Source organism: Dendrobates tinctorius, unplaced genomic scaffold, assembly GCF_039654945.1.
Source record: "Dendrobates tinctorius isolate UK_male_01 unplaced genomic scaffold, ASM3965494v1 ptg000029l, whole genome shotgun sequence".
NCBI classification, from domain to species: Eukaryota; Metazoa; Chordata; class Amphibia; order Anura; family Dendrobatidae; genus Dendrobates; species Dendrobates tinctorius.
Window position 1 is genome coordinate 46839516 of NW_027361697.1, and position 12035 is coordinate 46851550.

Consider the following 12035-nt stretch of genomic DNA (forward strand, 5'->3'; position numbering starts at 1 on the left):
GAAAAAGGTGGATGAAATCTCTTCTCTAAAACCACTCCCTAGACATTTTAAACTCTATCATAACTGCAGTGCCACGGGATTACAAGTTAAAGCTATAGATCAAGTTAATTTGGGCTCCAGGGGTGGGGATTTGGCTAAAATTCTGGCACAATGTGAGAGTAGGTGGATATTCCGTTTGGGTACTCTCAATCCCAATGGACTTAATGAAACCTTGGGTTTTTCAGCATTCCTTTGAGATAGTTTCATATGAGGTATTTTTATGGGTTAGGTTGTAGATAATCATAGTCTTTTTAAGGTTTTAAAAAATTTTTTTTTAATTATGTTTCATTATTACAGTGTACAGTGATACATCTTGGCTATAAAATATCTGGAGGAGGATTTGGAGGTCGGCCTGCATTTTTTTCAAGGGAAGAAGATCATGGACATGATGGAAATCCATTTCGGAATTATTCTGGAGTGGACTGTTCTCATGGACTATCATTATTAAGATTAGATATAATTTTGGCACTTTAATGTATGAATTTTAATAATGGGTGGCACATAGGTTCCTTTTTATAGGCACTTATGCACTTTACTGCATTTGAATTGTTCCTTACTTATTATTAGGTTTTATTATGAGTACAGCACTGGTCACTTTAATTGCACCAATATCTTTATATAGGTATTGTAGTATGATATTTGTCCATATGCAATAATTTAGTCATTTCACTACATGGTAGTATTGAGTACGAGTTTCACTCGGATTATGATTGATATATACACAATTCACTTTAACTCATTTCTTTTCGCTTATTATTATAAAATGTATTATCAAGATTAAAATGTTTCTTTTAGCACGAGCACTTGCGGGATTTCTTCCCTTTTCTTTTTCTTTTGGTGTCTTATCGGGACGCAGGCGCATTGTTTTTTTTTTCACCATTAGATATAATGGAGCCGTGAGATGGTGCGCACGCGCTGTGGGTCATCTCTCCAAGCATTTCCGGCAGCGCTGCCATGGTGATAGGCGTGAGTCACGTCACGCTATTCACTTAAGCGCTTGTCAGGAAGTGGCCATTTACGTCTATGGAGTAGTATAACTCGCGCGTGCGCCGTGGATATTTCTAAGCCGACGTATGACTCATCACCACGTCGTTACTTCCATTGGTCCTTCACCATATATAAGCACCTCCCTAACTCATTGGGTTACGCCCCCGGAAAAAGCAAGCAGGCGAAACGCGCGTTGGGGCGCGGGGTCAGCACTGCAGGCTGCAATCACCTCTTTTCCCTTTAGTAAGTACACCTTCCTAGATCATTGGCACTTATGCGATTTGCAATATATATTATTGCGGTATAACTTCATTATAAATGGTCAATTATAGGAAAAAGGGCACTTTAGTAATTTAATGCCGTTGGCAAGTAACAATAAGACGTTTTGGGCCCTCTCTCCATATGTAAATTGACTTGTTTATTATTTCACTTCATATATGGTGTGCTTAAGGGAATTTTATGAACATCTTTTGAGGTTTTTGTGTTCCTGTATTGTGCCATTCCCCTGGGGTATGTTTGTTTGTAATGAATACAGGTAGCATTTTATGTATTTTAATAGGCTAAATAAAATTATTTGTTATTCATTTATGGTTCTCTTCATTAGGAGTCAGTCTAAACACTGTCTTCTTGGTTTATGTACATTGTTAAGGAAGTGCCATTGTAGCATTGGTTGACTTTTTTGGGGTTGATTACTCCATGTAGCTGTTTTCACATACCATGCCTGGATTATCAAGTGAAATGGTGAATTACCCAGGCCAAGATGAATCTGACATGGAGTGCACTGATGCACAGCCACTGATAGATGATTCTGCTGGTACATTCACTCAGAGCACTACATTGCCCTCGCAGTGTACAGAGCCAGATTCTGACACTGATGAGACTCAGGTGCCCCTTCCCGCACACTATACCACCATACACGGTGACACAGAGGAAGGTGCACATGACATTGAAGAGGAGGTGATGGATGACCCAGTTGTTGACCCAGATTGGCATCCATTGGGGGAAGAGGGTGCTGCTTCCAATAGCTCAGATGAGGAGGAGGAGCATCCACAGCAGACATCGACATCGCAACAGCTGTCATCTGGCAGGCCCGGAGCACTCCAAAGACGGGTTCCAAAAATCAAAAGAGTTGCTGGACAGCTTGTCCAGAGGGTCAAAATATCACAGCGTGCTAGGCCGCAAAATGTCTGCCAAAGTAGGAAGAGTGCAGTGTGGCACTTTTTTGAACAAAATCCTCATGATCAGGCCAAGGTTATCTGTAAGAAGTGCGCAAAGACCTTTAGCCGAGGGAAAAATCTGAAAAATTTGAATACCAGTTGCATGCTTAGACATTTAACCAGCATGCACTTGCAAGCGTGGACACAACACCAAACCTCAAGTGCCACATGTGCAACTGATCACAAAGAAGGTAGTCAGCAACGCTACATTGTTTCCCCCACTGTAAGCCCACCGGTTAGCACAGCAGCAAATGTTGAGGTGTCATTGCAAGGCCACAGCAGTCAGGGAATCCCACTGTTATATCAACAAAAGACTGAATCTAGGCCATCAGAAAGAACACCAACTCCATCACCATCATCAACCCTCTCTCAGTCCGCCCTGTCCACTGCTACTTCCACCAAATGCAGCTCTCAAGTCCAGCTCACCCTCCCAGACACTATGAGTAGGTCAAGAAAGTACTCAGTCTCTCATCTGCGTACACTGGGTTTGAACGCCCACATTTCCAAACTAATCTCTTTAGAGATAATGCCCTATCGGTTGGTGGAAAGCGCAGCTTTCCGCGAACTCATGGCCTATGCAGTACCATGCTATGACCTACCCAGTCGCCACTTCTTCTCTCGCAAAGCCATCCCAGCCCTCCACCATCATTTGAAAGACTGCATTATCCATGCACTCAAGCAGTCAGTGAGTGGAAAGGTGCACCTCACAACTGATGCATGGTCCAGTCGGCATGGCCAGGGCCGTTACGTGTCCATCACTGCGCACTGGGTTAATGTGGTGGATGCAGGGTCCACAGGGGACAGCGGTGGTGGGACAGTGCTGCCTAGCCCACGGTATAGGAAACAGTTGGCTGTAGGCGTTCGACCCTCGTCCTCCTCCTCCAGAAGCGAAAGTTCGTCCACAAAGCGTAGTCGTACGAGCACTCCATCTGCAGCTGCCACTGTTGCACACTAGGTGTCCCCCTATCGAGCAGCTAGTGGAAAGCGTCAGCAGGCTGTGTTGCAGATGATGTGTTTGGGCGACAGACACACCTCCGAGGTGCTGGCCGAGTACTTTCAGCGACAAACTGAGTCATGGCTGGGCAGTGTACATCTTGAGGCAGGCAAGGTAGTTAGTGATAACGGCCGTAATTTTGTGGCAGCCATAGCCCATTCAAAACTCAGCCACATACCTTGCTTGGCTCACACCTTGAACCTGGTGGTGCAGTGCTTCCTCAATAATTATCCGGAGTTAACAGCCCTGCTCCAGAAGGTGCGAAGACTGTGCGCGCACATCCGCCGGTCGCCTGTACACTCCATTTGTATGCAGAAGCTGCAGCGATTGCTCCACCTTCCCAACCACCGCCTCATTATCGACATTGCAACAAGGTGGAACTCCACCCTGCACATGGTTGAGTGGCTGTGCGAGCAGAGGCAGGCCATAATGCATTTGTGGGAGGATACACGGCCAGACACTTTGAGAGCAGACATGGAGTTGACAGGTGTGCAGTGGTCGAAGCTGAAAGACCTTTGTAAAGTCCTTCAGTGTTTTGAGGAATGCACACGGCTGGTAAGCGCAGACGACGCCATCCTAAGCATGAGCATCCCACTTATGCGTCTGCTCATGCAAACTTTGACGCACCTTAAGGAGCAGGCGTCTGCAGCCAATGTTGATGAGGAGGAAGAGGAGGAGGGAATCCTTGATGACATTCAGCCATTGTCTGCTCAGGGACCTCTCCTGGACGAGGTGGAGGAAGAAGAGGAGGAGGAGGAGGATGATGGGGATGATTACTTAGGGGAGGAGGATGCATCTCGTGGGGCAAGTGAAAATGTTGGCGTGGCAACGTCTGGTACAGGGTTTGTGCGTGACTGGAGGGATGTGGATTTGCCAGAAAGTGCTCCTCCACCCAGCACTCGCAGTGCATTATTGACACCGGGAACATTGGACCACATGTCAGATTATGCCTTGCAGATCCTAAAAAGGGACCCACGCATTGCCAAAATGATGAACGATGACGACTACTGGTTGGCCAGCATCCTGGATCCACGCTATAAAGGCAAATTACAAAACATCATGCCACATGAGAACCTTGACCTAATATTGGCTACTAAACAAGCAACTCTGGTTAACCGGTTGGTTGAGGCATTCCCAGCACACAGCAGCGGTGATGATTCTCACACGAGCCATACGGGCCAGGGGCAGCTTGGCAGAGGTGTTTGTGGTGAACACAGCAGAAGTGGCGTTGGAGACAGGGGTTTCATGACAATGTTGTGGACTGATTTTTCACGGACCGCTCACACAACTGGTAATACTGCATCGATGGAAAGTGACAGGAGACAGCAGTTGTCAACTATGGTTAACAACTACTTTTCCTCCCATATCGATGTTCTCCCGCACAGGTCATTCCCCTTTGACTATTGGGCCGCTAAACTGGACACCAGGCCTGAATTGGCACAATATGCCTTACAGGAGCTCGCTTGCCCAGCTGCAAGTGTGCAGTCGGAAAGAGTCTTCAGTGCAGCTGGATCAATCCTGACAGAAAAAAGGACCCGTCTGTCAACCCAAAATGTGGATGATCAAACGTTCATTAAAATGAACCATGCATGGGTTTCCAAGGATTTTGTCCCACCTTCCCTTGATGACACATAGGTTGCCAGAAAAATGGCTTGCTTTGGTCCTCCTCCTATTCCGCGAACTTGACCTATTTCACCTTTTGCAGCAGTTGAATGACCCACATCTACATATGCCACTTTGTAAACCTCCCTAAGTGGGCGGCCCCCCCCATGGCCGGGGTCACCACCTAGCGCACAAAACCGTGTGAGTGCCGTTGCCCTGGACAGGTGGGTAGGCCGACTCTTGGGCGCGGGCACTGGCATAGGGTCCCTCATAGTGCAATCAAGTGTCTCTGACAGTGGTTGTGCACACCCACCGTCAGACACACCGCCTTACTATGAGGGGCCCAGTGCTAGTACCGACGCCCACAAGTGTGACCCCCTTGCTTGGGCAGGGCCCCAGCATTTGCAATGTTTACCTCTCCCTGCTCCTCCACTGTGTAGTCTGGGCTGTCAAATCCTTCACTGGGACTGCCACTACAAATTGATTGAACTGAAAGATGATGGTTAAGATGTAGCTATGCCCTGTCCTGCTGGCCGGGCTCTAGCTCCAGATGATCAGTGGCTTCCTTTTCTTATGGACGTCGACTCACAATTACATGCAGTGGTGGTTTATCATCAGCTTTCACAGTTTTCCTACTCACAAACGTGTGACATTCCGGCGCACATTTCAAAATGTGCCCTCTCATGCCAATCAAATAGAATCGCCTACGGCCTGTGGCTTCTGTCTTTTGCACTCCAAAGTTACGTGACAGATCATGATAGCCAGTGAGCACCATGTTTACATCGCTCCCTGTGATAAAAATTGGATTGAGATGAGTAACAGTGATGGAATCAATGGAAGTGCGATACAGCAAGACTTTATTCACAAAAAAAGTTTTCACTGTCTCAACACACAAATTAATTGAGGGTCAGCATCGCTTATGAGAATTGTGACGGAAGTTTTTCCCGTGAATAGTAATTCCTAGATTTCTGCAATCAATAGCCTTAATGTCACTAATTGTATGCATCTCATTTCCTATTGCGGAGAGGCTGGACTGTATTACTGAGACAGAAATATATGAAGATTTAAAAATAACACCAAAATTATACAGTATAGTTGTGTACGCCTCAAATGCATTTCCTTTTTTCCACTTTTTAGATTGCTGTGTAATCCATACTGAGAAGATGGAGATTTTACATGTTTAAACTATGCTATATATACCTGCTATCCAGTGATAAAGTACCCTTTCTCAACTTTGTACAATCTGGTCAAATCCATACTGGGCCTGAGAACATCTGAGTCTGCCTCCTGATCTATAGACATATATTTTTAATGTGTAAACTAGGCTACATATATACGTGTTATCCGGTGAAACTGTACCCTTTATCAACTTTCTACAATGTTGTTGAACCAATACTGGGCCTGAGAACGGCTGCCGAGCTGTTAAGCAAGCTACAGCACCTGTGGTTTGGACACGTAATTTTTTCAGGAATGACGGTTAGGCCTAACTCCGGAATTGCGGTTGACCTGAACTTACTGGAAAATCATCGTTCGCGGGGAATAATCTGAATCCCAGATCCCCTTCACTAAAGGAGTTCAGCAGGTTATCTGCACCTGTAAGCGACAAAAGCTGGTCCTTTCAGTGTAGCGTGCATGCAGCCCCGGACATGTACTGGAATGCTAGACCTGTTATTTCTCGAACTCACGTGCCACAGCCTCGCGTATCCCTCTAGTAAGCTTGACGCGTACCGCGGGGCCATGCCGGAATCTCGGTCATTAACGGAATAAAGCTGAGAAATCGCTAGCACAACTACAACGGACATACCACACCACACACAGAATCGACAAAGCTTGCAATCTGTCCATCTTTTCTGTAGCTTGTATGGTAGTGGTTTCCCGGGTGCAGTCCAATTAAGCCACAGGCTCCACTCCTGGTGGTGCCCTTTTGGACATTCCTTTAAGGTTCAGCTTTGCAATCATACTGCCCCCGGAAACCAAAAACTTTGCCTTCAGGGACGCTGTTTGGAAGTTCGTGGGAATAACGCCGCCCGATCAGCAGTTGGCATATGGGTCGCCCTCCCAGGGCTGTGGGGTACTCGGTACCGGGCCGGTGTCAGTGGGATGTGTCACAGCAGCGGTGACCCGGACGGTGGCCCTGGGCGCCCATGTAAATGGCGTGGTATAATGGTAAAGAGTTTATATAGATAGTTTGACGCCACCTGTGGTGTTCGGCAACATAGATGCTAGGCCGACGCTGCATGCAGATCCTCTGGGACTGATGGTGTTGTGCAGCAAAGATGGTGAAGCTCCCCACAGGTGGAGCTGGAGTCCCAGGGAAGTGTAGATGTAGTGATGGGGGAAAGGCACAGGCGGTGTAGGTGCTGGTACCCAGATATAGCGGTGCTGGAATAACTGTAGGACACCAGAGCGTGCAGTTCCAAAGCTTTACTCACAGTCTGCAGGTTACACAGATGCCTGCCTCCGTGCTGTGTCCTCCGGGTCAGGACCTCTGCCAACCTCCGGGACCAGAATGGAAAGCTCCCTTCCAACACTCCGCCAACATGTACCTTCCTGAACGTCTCCTTTCTAGCGCTTGTGGGGGAAGCACTCACAGGACTGTGGTTCACTGAAATGCCTCCTGTCTAACAGATGTTCCTCAGACTTTACTTGTATGGCAGACAGCTGTAGCCTTTTCCTTCTGCCTCGCACACGTCGATGCTGGGGCCACCGAGCCTTAGTTGGGTACAGAGCATTTATAGCTGCTACTTCCTTGGTTTCTGCTGCAGGAACGTCAGTGTCCCTACAAACTCGGAGACCGGAATCCGGACCATGCGCTCCAGCTAGGCGTGAGCCTTAACTCTGCTCATCCTCCAGCTCCCCTTCTCACGTCCACACACTTCCCCTTCCCTGCACAGAGTGCCCTAACTTACCTCCTCCCGACCACAGGGAGCAGCTCCTCAGCAGTCAGGTTCAGAGGTCTCCCTGCTGGCCTGGAGTGGGAAATGTGTTGTGTGTTGGTTTCACTGCTAGAGAGATCCTTCTTGCTCCCAAGCTTGACAACACACTCCCTAGGAGGAAGGCAATGCCACAGTGGCGACCGTACTCTTGGGGACGCCACAAGTGCACTGAGGCCCAGCCACTGCTGGATGATGCTGCTGGTACATTGACCCAGACCACTACATTCCGCTTGCACTCTACACAGCCAGAATCTGACCCAGAGGAAACTCAGGTTCCCCTTCCCGCATACTATACCACCTTACACGGTGACAAAGAGGAAGGTGCAGATGAAAGTGCAGGTACCTTGAGCAGGTGGGGGGCATTCTCATGGGCGATGGCACTGGCACAGGGCACCGCATAGTACGCAATAGTGTCTCTGCCGGTGGGAGGGCCTAAACAGCCAAGTGCAGTGAGATGGAAGATGGGGACGACAAGGAGTTCAGAGTAGTGCAGGGATTCCCTAGCAAGGAGACTTATTTCATTGTTTTCAATGTTGGGACAGCAATTTTTGGGTAGCACTATACTCTGGTGAATGATATATGGGGCCCACCATACACTGGAGCATTCCAAAGGTGGACATCAGACACTGGAGCAGCATTTACAGGGCCCATTATACACTAGAGCAGTAGAAATGGGGCCCATTATATATGGAGCATTATTTGGGCCCATAAGACAGTGGAGCTTCATCTATTGGGACCAACATATACTGTAGCATTATGTGGAGCTCATCATATACTGTATCGAACATTATATGGGACCAATGATTCTGTATGGAGAAATATATGGGCCTCATTACTCTGTATAGCGCACTAAGCGCTGGCCATAATACTGTATGGAGTTATATACTGTCCGTTTTTGGAGGTATTGGAGAATTTAAAATGGATATCAGTCATGAGATGTAAGAAGTGAAGTATTTTTCATTGTACTATACTGCTATTTATCTGCCATATCAGAGCATCATGAGTTGTGGTATGTGTTAAAGGGGCGCTCTTTGGCCCTGGGCCCACAAAAACCTGGAGCCAGCCCTCCCCCCCCCACAACTGTAGCCAAATAACCCCCATTTTTCAGTGCGTAACTAGTATTATGAAGTTAATTAAGGTTGACAAGCTTCAGTAACAAGAATTTATGCTTTTGGCATTCAAATGGGCACTGTTGGTGTGTTTCCTGTCCTCCTCTCACTGCCGACTTTAATTCTCCATTGACTTACATTGGGTTTCGTGTTTCAGGACGACCCTGACTTTTCCCTATAGTCGGCCGATTTTGCTCGACCCGACTTTTGGAAAAGTCGAGTTTCATGAAACGAAACTCGACCCTAAAAAACCAAAAGTCGCTCAACACTAGTTAGCAGCTATTGTTGAAAAGCCTGTTGCGTTGTAGTACTGGTGGACAAGGTTGTGCATGTTGATCGCTGACTAGTGTGTTGTGCCATGGGCCCATTTAGCCACCATAGGTTAGAGGACTCTTGGTAGGCAGGGCTTTCCTTTGTTCATAATCAGGTGTCTTGCATCTTCTGTGGCTCCATCTTGGGTCCATTGGTCCTTTTCTTCTTTGGATGCTTGTTTCTGGAGTGAGGAGAGTGTCTTCTCCCAGGGTTCCTTCTTTTCCTCTGTTTCCGAGTCCTTGAGAGAGTAAAGACGAGCTGCTTTTGTGTCAAGTGGTAGTAAAGCTGCTTCCTTTGCTGTGACACGTTGGGCGCCAACTGTTAATTCACACAGGATGCATGTGTCATCTTAATTGTCTGCTGCCAAATTAAATGTGAGGTTTTACAGCCGGAGAAATCAGGTACAAATGCAAGCAATTGTGTCTCAAAATGATTTCTGGTTTAATGGCTGAAAATGCAGAGTATTTATGGAGAAAACAAGGTATACTTTATCTAACACTTATAGCTAATGGTATTTGATTTCTGTGAGAAATGACAGGTGTGGAGCTTGATACCCCCTAGTACAGGCACAGTTTCCATTCATAGATTTCCATTCATTAATCATGTCAAAGTCTGCTGAAGGTTAGCTTATTGGCAGAATTAAATTAAAGAACAAGTAAGCATTTAATACAGATTCAGCAAAAGCAATCATATAAGTTTGATTTTAGTATATATTCATATGCCATACATTCTCTCCTTAACAAGTATATAGTGAGATATGTGAGAATCATATTGCATATAAGCAAGGCTGTATTTGGATTTAACACTGCCCTAGGCACTTTAAGTGGTCACGCCCTATACTGGTAAATTAAACCAGGAATTAGACTAATAAAGGTGGCCAAACCAGCGAATTTCAGCAGGCTTAGCCAACAGTCTGATGTGTATGGGGACCCCTGACAGATGATTGTTGGGGGAGAAAAGGACAAGGCTTGTCTGATTTTGAACTTCTGATCCTTTTGCTCTATGAGTGGTAAGCTGCAATCAGAGATGTCAGTCAGCAGTTCTCTCTTAGAGAACACAGGAGCAATCAGTAGAGTGAGCGGTCCTGCATATCAGACACTCAGTTGGCTGAACGATTGGACAGCTGTTTATAGTGTATGGGGGCTTTAATAAAATATTTGTTCAGCTGACATATATGGCCTCATTCACACAGTTGTTTTTCAGTCCAGCACACTCACCCTATAATGATCTAGTATCAAGTCTTATAAATTAAAGATTACCACAGCTACATAACTACATCAGAATCACTGTCAGTACACAACTACATTACCAGATCTAACTTCAGTATATAACTACAGCAGCAGGACCACCATGAGCATATGAATAAGTAACAGAATTAGCATCAGTATAAGATTACAACACCAGCACCACCATCAGTACATGAATACAGCATCAGAATTACAATCAGTACATGAGTTCAACACCATCATCAATACAGGAAAACTTCACTAGACGATTCATCAATACAGAAATACAGCACTAGAACCACAATTAGAACCTGAATACATCAACAAGTTTAGTACAGGAGTCAATTTCAATGTCAGGTTAGCATTATATACATTTCTACCATTAACCATGATAAGAAGACACAGGGGCGTTGTTGTTGTTAACAGTCATCATCAGACTGCAGACCATACAGAAATTACAATGCTGATGAGGTGTAGTCATCATTATCACAAATAAACATTTATACCCAAATGTGTAATAGATGACATCTTCTCTGATTGGAGCAAAATATGACAATTGTTCCCCTCTTATGGTACATAGTCTCCAAACTTTCCTCTATTTAAAATATTGCCTGCACATCTTCTGCCCTTATCAACTGTCTGTACTTATTAGTCATAGCCGCCACACTTTAAGCTCCTTTTAGCTATAACCACCACACTGTCCTACCATTTAAGCTATAACTGCCTTACTGTCCAACTTTAACAGCTATAATCACCACAGTATAACAGCTACACTTTCCCTAGAGTGTAAAACCATAAAATGGCTGCTGCTTTTCAAGCCTCATCCTGTATAGTAACCAACAAATAAAGTAGCACTCTATAGCGCTATAGCATGCAAACATGAAATATATGAAATTTGAATTGCATTACTGCTCTAAAAAATTGAAAAATTAAGAATACTTGGCGCATAAATTGGCCCATTCATGTGTACCCGGCAGCCTACATTTCTATGGAAAGGTAGGATCCTGCTGTAGTTAAAAACGCCCGAGGCAGAGAGTTCAATCAGAGGGCCTATGTATACAAATATCAAAAGACTGATTGTCACTTCCAAACACAAATTAGATGTGAACAGATGCTTATGTTTTTAATTACAGCAGAATGCTACCTTCCCATATATATGTAGGCTTTATCCGAAGAGAGGATTCACATTAGGCAGGTTCCCAGCAACAAGAATTGCCTCATCCTGGCTGCTGGGTACAATTTTTCTAAATTTCCAGAGCAGTAATGCAATTCAAATTTCATTTATTTCATGTTTGTATGCTATAGCACTACAGAGTGCTACATTATTTGTAGGTTCTGTATGGAGATGGCTGCCCTTAGTAAGCACCTGTTCACACCTGATTTCTGTTTGGAAGTTATTGTCAGTCTTTTGATATTCATCCTGCATAATGGGTATGGTAGGCATTCTTGATTGGCTGCACTAGACAATGTGATGTGACAGAAGCCCTCGTGTAGAAGCCCACATGCTCACACCTGGCAGCATATGAGCCCACTGTCTAGCTGATGCAGTCTTCATTAATGTGTAAAACAAAGTCACATGCCTGTATTTAATCTGGTATATGTATTGCCTGTTT